At 40.8% G+C, this 13,317-nt stretch overlaps 1 protein-coding gene across 1 annotated transcript in view; it reads right to left on the bottom strand.

Annotated features, from left to right (window-relative positions):
• Positions 1-4,689, bottom strand: part of RFC4 (replication factor C subunit 4) — a 148,937-nt gene extending 144,248 nt beyond the window's left edge. The window contains exon 1 of the mRNA XM_056565308.1: positions 4,619-4,689. The gene's annotated coding sequence lies outside the window, so the exon portion shown is untranslated. The remainder of the gene's footprint in view (positions 1-4,618) is intronic.
• Positions 4,690-13,317: the final 8,628 nt, after the last annotated feature.

Below are 13,317 nucleotides of genomic sequence, written 5' to 3'. Positions count from 1 at the left end.
CCCGGTGACCCGGAATTACTGGCTGATCGGGGCCGTCAGAGACGGCCCCGAACAGCCAGAGCCTGCAGGGGTGAGGTGGCACTGGTGCCACCTCACGATTGCCCTGATTCCCGGCCGACCAATCAGGGCGCCTGCTGCGGGTGTCACTCCCGCACCCGCTCCACCCCTCTTCTGGAGGACGTGAACGGGTGCGGGAAGACGACCCCGGGTGCTGGGGACCCCGATCCCCGGCGTTAATGTTGGGATCGGGGCCCCAGGAGCGACGGCGGCGGCGGCGGGACTGACCTGCAGCGTGGATCAGCAGCAGCAGGAGGTGAGTGACAGCCTCCTGCTTTTGCTTAGCAACAGCTCCCAGCATGCAAAAAGGGCATGCTGGGAGCTGTAGTTATGCAACAGCAGGAGGCAGACCACCACAACTCCCAGCATACCCTTATGAGCATGCTGGGACTTGTAGTTTTGCAACAGCTGGAGGCACATTCTTTCTATGGAAAAGTGTACCTTCAGCTGTTGTATAACTACAACTCCCAGCTTGCACAATCAGCTAAAGTGCATGCTGGGAGTTGTAGTGGTGCATCTGGTGGTTGCATAACTACAACTCCCAGCATGCCCGTTGGCTGTCGGTGACTGCTGAGAGTTGTAGTTTTGCAACAGCTGAAGGCACACTGAGTTAAGTAGCAAACCAGTGTGTCTCCAGCTGTTGCATAACTACAATCCCCAGCATCCCCAGCCAAAGTAGTATGCCTCCAGCTGTTGCATAACTACAACACCCAGCATGCCCTTCCGCTGTCCGTACATGCTGGGGGTTGTAGCTTTTGCAACAGCTAAAGGGACACTGGTTGCAAAACACTGAATTTGTTGCCAAACTCTGTGTTTCACAACCAGTGTGCCTCCAGCTGTTGCAAAACTACAACTCCCAGCATGCACTGATAGACCGTACATGCTGGGAGTTGTAGTTTTGCAACAGGTGGATGTCCCCCCCCCAATGTGAATGTACAGGGTACACTTACATGGGCGGAGGATTACAGTAAGTATCCGGCTGCAAGTTTGAGCTGCGGCAAATTTTCTGCCGCAGCTCAAACTGCCAGCGAGAAACTACTGTGAACCCCCCGCCCATGCGACTGTACCCTAAAAACACTACACTACACTAACACAAAATAAAATAAAAAGTAAAAAAACACTACATATACACATTCCCCTACACAGCCCCCCTCCCCAATAAAAATGAAAAATGTCTGGTACACCACTGTTTCCAAAACGGAGCCTCCAGCTGTTGCAAAACAACTACTCCCAGTATTACCAGACAGCCACTGACTGACCAGGCATGCTGGGACTTTTACAACAGCTAGAGGCACCCTGTTTGGGAATCACTGGCGTAGAATACCCCTATGTCCACCCCTTTGCAAGTCCCTAATTTAGGCCTCAAATGCTCATGGCGCTCTCACTTTGGAGCCCTGTCGTATTTCAAGGCAACAGTTTAGGGCCACATATGGGGTATTGCCGTACTCGGGAGAAATTGTGTTACAAATTTTGGGGGGTATTTTCTGCTATTACCCTTTTTAAAAATTTTACATTTTTGGGAAACCAAGCATTTTAGGTAAAAAAAATTTTTTTTACATATGCAAAAGTCGTGAAACACCTGTAGGGTATTAAGGTTCACTTTACCCCTTTTTACGTTCCCCGAGGGGTCTAGTTTCCAAAATGGTATGCCATGTGTTTTTTTTTTGCGGTTCTGGCACCATAGGGGCTTCCTAAATGCGGCATGCCCCCAGAGCAAAATTTGCTTTCAAAAAGCCAAATGTGACTCCTTCTCTTCTGAGACCTGTAGTGCGCCAGCAGCCCCCATATGGGGTGTTTTCTGAATCGGGAGAAATTGGGCTTCAAATTTTGGGGGGTATTTTCTGCTATTACCCTTTTTAAAAATGTAAAAATTTTGGGAAAACAAGCATTTTAGGTAAAAAATTATTATTTTTTTTTTACATTTGCAAAAGTCGTGAAACACCTGTGGGGAATTAAGGTTCACTTTATCCCATGTTACATTCCCCGAGGGGTCTAGTTTCCAAAATGGTATGCCATGTGTTTTTTTTTTTGCTGTTCTGGCACCATAAGGGCTTCCTAAATGTGACATGCCCCCCAAAAACCATTTCAGAAAAACGTACTCTCCAAAATCCCCTTGTCGCTCCTTCCCTTCTGAGCCCTCTACTGCGCCCGCCGAACACTTTAAATAGACATATGAGGTATGTGCTTACTCGAGAGAAATTGGGCTACAAATACAAGTAAAAATTTTGTCCTTTTACCCCTTGTAAAAATTCAAAAATTGGGTCTACAAGAACATGTAAGTGTAAAAAATGAAGATTGTGAATTTTCTCCTTCATTTTGCTGCTATTCGTGTGAAACACCTAAAGGGTTAAAACACTTACTGAATGTCATTTTGAATACTTTGGCGGGTGTAGTTTTTATAATGGGGTCATTTATGGGGTATTTCTAATATGAAGACCCTTCAAATCCACTTCAAACCTTAACTGGTCCCTGAAAAATACTGAGTTTGAAAATTTTGTGAAAAATCGGAAAATTGCTGCTGACCGTTGAAGCCCTCTGGTGTCTTCCAAAAGTAAAAATTCATCAATTTTATGATGCAAACATAAAGTAGACATATTGTATATGTGAACCAAAAAAATTTATTCGTAATATCCATTTTCCTTACAAGCAGAGAGCTTCAAAGTTAGAAAAATGCTAAATTTTCTAATTTTTCATCAAATTTACGGATTTTTCACCAAGAAAGGATGCAAGTATCGACAAAAATTTACCACTATGTTAAAGTAGAATATGTCATGAAAAAACAAACTCGGAATCAGAATGATAACTAAAAGCATTCCAGAGTTATTAATGTTTAAAGTGACAGTGGTCAGATGTGCAAAAAACGCTCCGGTCCTTAAGGCCAAAATGGGCTCCGTCCTGAAGGGGATAAATATTACAAAGATCATAAGACATTTGAAGCAGTTTATGTACAATATAATAGAATGTGTACATAAACAGGGCTTTATATAGGACACATGGTCACATATTTAGACTGGAAGAAAGGGGATTTTTCTAAGGCAAAGGAAAATGTTTTTTACATAAAAAACAATAAAGATGTGGAATCCTCTGCCTGCAGATGTGTTTTTTGAGAGAGTCTGAACAGACGTTTAAAGAGCAACTGGATGAATACTTGCAAAATCATAACATTAAAGGGGTAGTCCGGGGAACTAAATCCATAGCCCATTCTTTCCCTCTCACCAACCTATGAATTTGTCTAAATATAATTCATTAGCTATATACAACAGTTTTCCTCTTTCAGCTGTCACTTACATGCAGGAAGTGAGAGAAAAATTCATTTTTTAGATCCACGTTGTCTCCTCAGCAGCCCCTCCCATCAAGACAACATCACCTGATCTATGTCTGATATCTGATTGAGCTAGCACAGAAAGGGGTTATTTACTGTAAGAGCATTAAGACTGTGGAACTCTCTTCCAGAGGAGGTGATCATGGTGAACTCAATAAAAGAGAACAGAACGTTGATCCAGGGATTTATTCTGATGCCATATTTGGAGTTGGGAAGGAATTTATACCTCTAGTATGAGGGTTTTTTGCCTTTCTCTGGATCAACTCGGTAGGAACTCATTAGGGATATAGGATGAATTTGATGAACTCTGGTCTTTTTTCACACCAATAAAATAGTAATCACAGCCCTGGGAGTATAATACAGAACTATTACTGTCTGGGCTCCCTATCTTTCAACCCCTGCCTCAAAAAGTTGTATATCCTGTATTCCCATATATATATTAATGCAACACATTTAGTGTTCCCCCACAATGCCCCATATAAAATGATATCCCCTTGTATAAAATATTTTTTCTCAAACTGTTCCATATTAACTTTATGAAAAAGAATACACCTCAAAAAGTGTATATATAAATACTTACTGCTCCCCTTGCCCCGCTCCCTCACACCAAACGGTACCTATGGTCCCCCTTTTCTCCCTTATTGAACCCCATATCCCCCTGTCATACTAATGGTGCCTCTCAAAGTGCCCCATAATATTGATGACCAACCTTTTCATAGTCTGCTCCGGGTCCCCATGGGCTCCCACTCTCTCAGAGAAAGTAAGATATCATAAAACAGCCCTGTGTTTCCAGCTTCCTCTTCCTTTGCGCTGCTTCACCAGGCTGTGCTTGGTGAATGTGGCAAAAAAAGGTGTCACCCCATACCCCTTCTTCCCCCAAAGTAATTTTTTTAGCCTGTTGTGATGCCCGCGGTGTAGCACATTGCCGAAAATAATTTCCAGTATAATAATTAAATATATCAACTGTCACAGAATGGGATATGCTGGGAGTTGTAGTTTCACTCGTCATAACTGTAGTACTTACAAGTGACTACAGCTCTGATGGGACATAGTGAGAAGAATACACAATGATATCAGTGACTACAGGTGACGTCTTCTCTTTAGTGAGGACAATACACAATGGTATCAGTGACTACAGGTGACGTCTTCTCTATAGTGAGGAGAATACACAATGATATCAGTGACTACAGGTGATGTATTCTCTATAATCTTTCCTTATCTGATTCAGATGGTACATACCGCTGTGACTTTGTCAGCTAAGTCTTCTTTCTGAAGAAAATGACACCCAGATGGCTTCTTCATTTGTCAGTGAATTCTGATCCTCTATATGAAAACAATAATTATTATAATAAAGCTAAACACTGTATCCCCTGAATATAATACTACCACACACTGTGCTCTCTGAAAATAAACCCGCCACACACTGTACCTCTGAATATAATACTACCACACACTGTGCTCTCTGAATATAATACTACCACACACTGTGCTCTCTGAATATAAACCCGCCACACACTGTACCTCTGAATATAATAATACCATACACTGTGCTCTCTGAATATAATACTACCACACACTGCACTCTCTGAATATATTACTAGCACATACTGCGCTCTCTGAATATAATACTACCACACACTGTGCTCTCTGAATATAATACTACTACACATTGCACCTTCTTAATACAATACTGTAATGTATTGTGGCCCATAAATATCGTAGCAACCCAGAAATTCCTTCATAATATAAACCATACCTCTAAAATGCAAAACATTCTGTGCCCCTCATAAATAGTAATAATGCCCAATCTTGTCCCCCACATATAATAATTGACCCGTCCTGCACCCTCACATAATAATAATGTCTGACCTGTTTCCCCGAGATAATAATGCCCTCTGTCCTGTGCCCCTCACATATGCCTCCTGTGCTGTGCCCCTTACACATAATGCCCCTGTCATGCCCCCCTCACATATAATGCCCCCTGTCCTGTGTCCCAACATATAATGCCCCCGTCATGCTCTCCTAACATATAATGCCCCCTGTGCTGTGTCCCTCACATATAATGCCCCCTGTGCTGTGTCCCTCACATATAATGCCCCCTGTGATGTGATCCTCACATATAATGCCCCCTGTCCTGTGCCCCAACATATAATGCCCCTGTCAGGGGATCATGACAGAGGCATTATATGTTGGTGCACAGGACGGGGGCATTATATGTGAGGGGAGCATGATGGGGGCATTATATGTTTGGGCACAGGACGGGGGCATTATATGTGAGGGGAGCATGACAGGGCATTATATGTTGGGGCAAAGGACGGGGGCATTATATGTGAGGGGAGCATGAAGGGGGCATTATATGTTGGGGCACAGGACAGGGGGCGATATATGTGAGGGGAGCATGACGGGGCATTATGTGCAAGGGGTACAGCACAGGGGGCGTTATATGTTAGGGGAGCATGACATATAATGCCCCCCTGTGCTGTGCCCCTCACATATAATGCTCCCCTGTGGGGCTGGACTGGGGGCATTCTATGTGACGGTCACATCACAGTGGGCATTATATGTTGGGGCACAGGACAGGTGGCATTATATGTGAGGGTCACATCACAGGGGGCATTATATGTTGGGGCACAGGACAGGGGGCATTATATGTGAGGGTCACATAACAGGGGCATTATATGTTGGGGCACAGGATGGGGCATTATATGGGAAGGTCACATGATGAGAGCATTATATGAGGGGCACAGCACAGGGGACATTATTTGTTAGGGGAGCATGGCGGGGGCATTATATGTTGGGGCACAGCACAGGGAGCATTATATGTTAGGGAAGCAAGATGGGGGCATTATATGTTGGGGCATAGGACAGGGGGCATTATATGTCATGCTCCACTAACATATAATGCCCCCTGTGATGTGCCCCTTACACATAATGCCCCCTGTCCAGTGCCCCAACATATAATGCCCCCTGTGATGTGACCCTGACATATAATGCCCCCTGTCCTGTGCCCCAACATATAATGCCCCCTGTGATGTGACCCTCACATGTAATGCCCCCAGTCTAGCCCCACAAGGAGGCATTATACGTAAGGGGCACAATATATGTGAGGGGCACAGCACAGGGGGCATTATATGTGAGAGACACATGACAGGGGTCGGTGCTCTTAATATATAATGCCCCGTCATAGGCCGCTCACATTAAATTTCTCCTTTCCTGTGCCACATAATCGCGCCGGCCTGTCAGCACTTGGTATAGAGTCCCCGCAGCCGCGCCGAGCCGGCAAAAAGGTAAATAAACAGTGAATGAGGGAGCGGGAGCTATAATAGTAGTATTATACGGGGGGGGGGGGCACAAATCTCGGGGGGGGGATCCCCTGGATCCACAAGTATACGGTTAATAATAAGTCCTTGAATACTTTTTGAAATATGCTGAAGCATTGTATAGGGCATAGAAATTTAAGCCTAGTTAAACTGGTAGGAATTGCAATACATTGACTGACAAGACCATCACAAATAAAGTGCAGACACATACCAATGTAAACTATGTTTTAGCATTTTGTTGACCGCAGCACAAAAAGGAAAACTGCTAATTTTTCAGGTTAGAAAGAATGGAGAAAATAAAACCACAAAGTGGTTGATAGAGTCCACAAATGTACATACTGCTAATACAGTGATCCCTCAACTTACAATGGCCTCAACATACAATAGTTTCAGCATACAATGGTCTTTTCTGGACCATTGTAACTTGAAACCAGACTCAACATACAATGTACGGACAGTCCAGATCTGTGAGACATGTCAATGTCCGGAAGATCTGACCAATCAAAATGGACATTTACACCTGTACTACTGAAGTGTATGCACTGACTGACTGTCTGTTAGCGCCCCCTACAGTACAGGGAGGTATTACATGTTCCGTACTCTTTACCTGTGCCATGTTTAGTTGCTCCTTTGGACACCAGGTAAGGGCGGCTACATTTTGTGTTTACTTTACAGGACCCTGAAGAAGCTCCTGTCCTCTATATAGACCAGTCTTTCCAAACCACGGTGCCTCCAGCTGTTGCAAAACTACAACTCCCAGCATGCCTGGACAGCCTTTGGCTGTCCAGGCATGCTGAGAGTTGTAGTTTTGCAACAGCTGGAGGCACTCTGGATGGGAAACACTAACATAGACAGTGATTTACAGCTTCCAGCAGCTCTTTCTTACTTGTTTATGTAAGGATTTGCTTTATCTATATTAGTTATCAACTTAGTTTTATTTAATCCTCACTTTTTCCTATTTTTGGATGACAATGGTTTCAACATACAATGGTCATCCTGGAACCAATTAATATTGTAACTTGAGGGACCACTGTGTGTGTATATATATATATATATATGTATATATATATATATATATATATATTAGAGATGAGCGAATTTACAGTAAATTCGATTTGTCACAAACTTCTCGGCTCGGCAGTTGATGACTTATCCTGCATAAATTAGTTCAGCTTTCAGGTGCTCCGGTGGGCTGGAAAAGGTGGATACAGTCCTAGGAGACTCTTTCCTAGGACTGTATCCACCTTTTCCAGCCCACCGGAGCACCTGAAAGCTGAACTAATTTATGCAGGATAAGTCATCAACTGCCGAGCCGAGAAGTTTGTGACGAATCGAATTTACTGTAAATTCGCTCATCTCTAATATATATATATTACATGTAGCCATTTTCCTTTGCTTCTAATAACCTGTCATTCTCCTCCTGACATCCAGATAGAGCATGTTTAGTCTGGTTTCAGAGCCCTCCACCTGCAGTTTAACCATTGATCTGATGCTATAAGAGCCTGGGTGCCAGCAGATAATGCTTAGGGGGGTTGCAGTTTTTCACTTGATTTGTTTACCATCTGGGGCCAGACCTGATGTAGGAAGGCGTCATTTTAAACACAGCCTTCCAGTGAGGCAGAAGGACGGACAGGCCCCAAGGGTGCAGGGTCTGGTCTCTGTGCAACCAGAAACAGCTGCTACCCACCCACCCCCCACTTTATAAAAGGGAAGAACAATATAATTGGGCTGTCAAAATATATGAAATAATATGATGTAATTATATTTATAATAATAATAATATGACAGCCAGTACATAGCATATTTTGCACCATTTTTAGGTACATAAATGTAATGTAAATAAGCGGCTTTGTGTGCTAAATAACCCTCACTGAGATGCAGTGCTATCCTTTTGTCTCACAAATAAGACCAAAGTCCAGAGCAAAAGAACTGCTCTACCATGTGCTATATGCTAAAACACAACACACACTTGCTTGGAAATACACAGAACCTAACAATACACATGGGGGGAGATTTATCAAAACCTGTGCCAAGGAAAAGTTGCCCAGTTGCCCATAGCAACCAATCAGATCGCTTCTTTCATTTTGCAAAGGCCTTGTTAAGAATGAAAGAAGCGATCTGATTGGTTGCTATGGGCAACTGGGCAACTTTGCCTCTAGAAGGGTTTTGATAAATCTCCCCCATGGTGAGGTCACTGTGGATTTCTGTGGCTTTTTCTCCACAAAATGCGGAGCAGCAACTTCACAGATTGTGTCGCAATTATACAGAGTGAAAAATAAACTCTCAGGGGTAGATTTATCAAAAACTGTGCAGTTACCTATGGCAATCAATCAGATCGCTTCTTTCATTTTTAAAGAGACCTGTGGAAAATTAAAGAAGCAATCTGATTGGTTGCCGCGGGCAACTTCACCACTCTTCCTCTATGCAGGTTTTGATAAATCTCCCCCTCAGGCTAAGTCTCCACTTGGTTTTTTGCACTGCGTTTTTAGGGATTAAAAAAACGCCTGAAAAATCGCCAGTGCAAGTGACGTCATCATGCGTATTTCCTTGCGTTTTTTCTGGCGTTTTTTTCCGGCGTTTTTTTCCGGCGTTTTTTTCATTTGTGTGGAAATTGCACCTTGGCGGGTTTTTTTTTGGTACCCAAAATTTCTTGGGTACCAAAAAAAAAAAAAAGGATGCAGCAGTGATGGAAATTTTTTTTATTAAACACAATGTATATATTTTATAACCCAATTTTTATTATTTTTTAATAAAGTGTGTGTTTCACTTTTTTTTTAAATACATTTTTAAGATTTTTTATGTAGTACTACTACTCCCAGCATGGAACAGACTGCTCCATGCTGGGAGTGATAGTACCTGTACTATAGACATATATCGTCCATAATATAGCAGAGAAGCGAGCGGGTCTATACAGCGCTCGCCTCTCTGCAGTATACTCCGGCCACTGATGTCAACAGAAATTCATATTTCCCACCCAGAGCTGTGATTGGCCGGATGGTTGCAGCCAATCACAGCTCTGAGGAAAAGATGAATGAATGAGTGGCCGGCCCGGAGTATAGTGCAGAGCAGGGATGTGAGCGATGTATACAGTTGCTCCATCTCTGCTATAGACAGGACGATCACAGAGGGTGTCAGTAGTGACATCCACTGTGATGTGTCCTTAAGCAGGCACTACTACTCCCAACATGGAGCACACTCTGCTCCATGCTGGGAGCTGTAGTACCTGTGTTAATAGACAGATCGCAGCGAGTGTAACTTCTGACACCCGCTTTGATCTATTAATGCAGGTACTACAGCTCCCAGCATGAGGCAGAGTGTGCTCCATGTTGGGAGTAGTATTACCTGCAGTTATGGAAAGATCACAGCGGATATCACTTCTGACACCCGCTGTGATGCTCCTGTATAATGTATAGATGCAGCAGCCGCTCTCCTCTGGTCCCCTGCATGGCCGTATATATACACATGTTCCTATTTCTCACTGAGAGCTGTGATTGGCTGGAACCATCTGGCCAATCACAGCTCTGCGGGAAATATGAATAGGTGTGAATATACATCAGTGCAGGGGACCATAGAAGAGCGGCCGTCGCATCTATACATTATACAGAAAGATCGCAGCGGGCAATCTGTCTATTAGTACAGGTAGTACTACTCCCATCATGGAACAGTGTGTTCCATGCTGGGATTAGTAGTACTAACTTAAAAAAATGTTAAAAATAAAGCAAAAAAGTGAAAAACACACACAATACATTTTTATAATTGTCGGCTACATTTGTATTTCCCCGCACACATAAATTGATCCCTGTTTAAAAAGTAATAGTTTTTTTTTTTCAATAATATACATTTCGTTAAATACAATTTTTTCCTACACTACTGTATATTTTTGAAAAAAATTTTTTAATGGTACCCTACGAAATTTTATTAAAAACAGCTATCTACATCACTTTTTTGGATCGCTAAAGTCCAAAAAAGATTAAAAACCGCCTGCAAATTAGCCAAAGTTAAAATCCACATAGCGTTTTTCTTGGGGTTTTCTCACTCCCATAGACTTCTATTGGAGCAAAACGCCACGATTTTGACAAAAAACGGCGGTTTGAGGGAACTACAGCATTTTTTTCAAATCACCAAAGAGCGGAAAAAAACGCAGAAAAAGTGAAAAAACGCCAAAAGGATTAAAAAAACCGCCAAAGTGAAAAAATGCTAAGTGGAATTCGAAATTTGCGATTTCTCATTGACTTACAGCTAACATCTGTCCGCAGCGGTTTTTGACCAAAAAAACGCCATGCGGCAGAATTGGCGTTTTTCTTTGCGTTTTGCAAAAAAAAAAACAAGTGGAGACTTAGCCTCAATGTTCTGTATTTTAAGACTGTGGACTGTGACACCGATCTGCAACACTGCAGACTTATTGTGGATTTGGACTTCCCCATTTTGGGGAAGAGTTAGATAGATAGATAGATAGATAGATAGATAGATAGATAGATAGATAGAAAAATCCACAAAGAAATCAGCAGCACTCAGAAATATGTGGAATGGTGTGGCTTTTATTCACCAGATATCATATGTCTGTTGAATAAAAGCCACACCATTCCACATATTCCTGAGTGCTGCTGATTTCTTTGTGGATTTATTGGACCCTGACCAGGTTGCTCCAGCTTGCACCACTCTCTCAGCTACAGTGCTGCCCATTCTCTGGATTAGAGATAAGCGAACTTACAGTAAATTCGATTCGTCACAAACTTCTCGGCTGTTGATGACTTATCCTGCATAAATTAGTTCAGCTTTCAGGTGCTCCGCTGGGCTGGAGACTCTTTCCTAGGACTGTATCCACCTTTTCCAGCCCACCGAAGCACCTGAAAGCTGAACTAATTTATGCAGGATAAGTCATCAACTGCCGAGCCGAGAAGTTTGTGACGAATCGAATTTACTGTGAGTTCGCTCATCTCTACTCTGGATACTAGATAGAAAAATAGATAGATACAGTATGTAAATAAATAATGATAGGTAGATAGATATGGAGCGAGATAAAAAATATTAAATAGGGTGATAGATATTAGATAGATATATCGTAAATGGATTATAGAGTATATAAATACATAAGGGTTAATAGATAGATAGAAAGATGATAAATAGAAAGATAAAAAGGTAGATAGTTTAGACAGATATGGAGGGAGATACATAAACACAAAGAGATAGATGTAGATAGACAGATAGATATAGATAGATAAATAGATAGACAGATGATAGATAGATATCATAGATAAAGAGACAAAAGGAAATTGCTAGAAAGACACAAAAATAGAGAGATAGATATGATAGACAAATAGATAAATGGATAGATGGATATGAGATATATAGTTAGATAATTAAATAAATAGATATAGAGATGATGCATAGATGGATAGAGATAGACAGACAGATAGATAGATGATAGATAGAAGATAGACAGACAGATATGATATATAGATATGAGAGAGATAGATAAATAGATAGATATATAGATATGATATATAGATGTGCAAGAGATATACCAGAGATAGACAGATAGATATGATATATAGATATATGAGAGATATATGAGACAGATAGATATGATATATAGTTATATGAGAAAGATATGAGAGAGATATATTTGATATATAGATATATGAGAAAGATATGAGAGAGATAGATGTGATATATAGATATATGAGAAAGATATGAGAGAGATATATGTGATATATAGATATATGAGAAAGATATGAGAGAGATATATGTGATATATAGATATATGAGAGAGATATGAATGAGAGATATATGTGATATATAGATATGAGAGAGAGATGTGATATATAGATATATGAGAAAGATATGAGAGAGATATTTGATATATAGATATATGAGAAAGATATGAGAGAGATATATTTGATATATAGATATATGAGAGAGATATGAATGAGAGATATATGTGATATATAGATATATGAGAGAGATATGAATGAGAGATAGATGTGATATATAGATATATGAGAGAGATATGAGAGAGATATATGTCATATATAGATATATGAGAGAGATAGATATGATATATAGTTATATGAGAAAGATATGAGAGAGATATAAGTGATATATAGATATATGAGAGATATATGAGACAGATAGATATGATATATAGATATATGAGAGAGATATGAGACAGATAGATATGATATATAGATATATGAGAGAGATATGAGACAGATAGATATGATATATAGATATATGAGAGAGATATATGAGACAGATATATGTGATATATAGATATATGAGAGAGATATGAGAGAGATAGATATGATATATAGATATATGAGAGAGATATGAGAGAGATAGATGTGATATATAGATATATGAGTGAGATATGAGAGAGATAGATATGATATATAGTTATATGAGAAAGATATGAGAGATATATAAGTGATATATAGATATATGAGAGATATATGAGACAGATAGATATGATATATAGATATATGAGAGAGATATGAGAGAGATATAAGTGATATATATAGATATATGAGAGATATATGAGACAGATAGATATGATATATAGATATATGAGAGAGATATGAGAGAGATAGATGTGATATATAGATATATGAGAGAGAT

Source organism: Hyla sarda, chromosome 3 (assembly GCF_029499605.1).
Source record: "Hyla sarda isolate aHylSar1 chromosome 3, aHylSar1.hap1, whole genome shotgun sequence".
Taxonomy (NCBI): domain Eukaryota; kingdom Metazoa; phylum Chordata; class Amphibia; order Anura; family Hylidae; genus Hyla; species Hyla sarda.
This window is presented reverse-complemented; position numbering and strand designations above follow the sequence as displayed.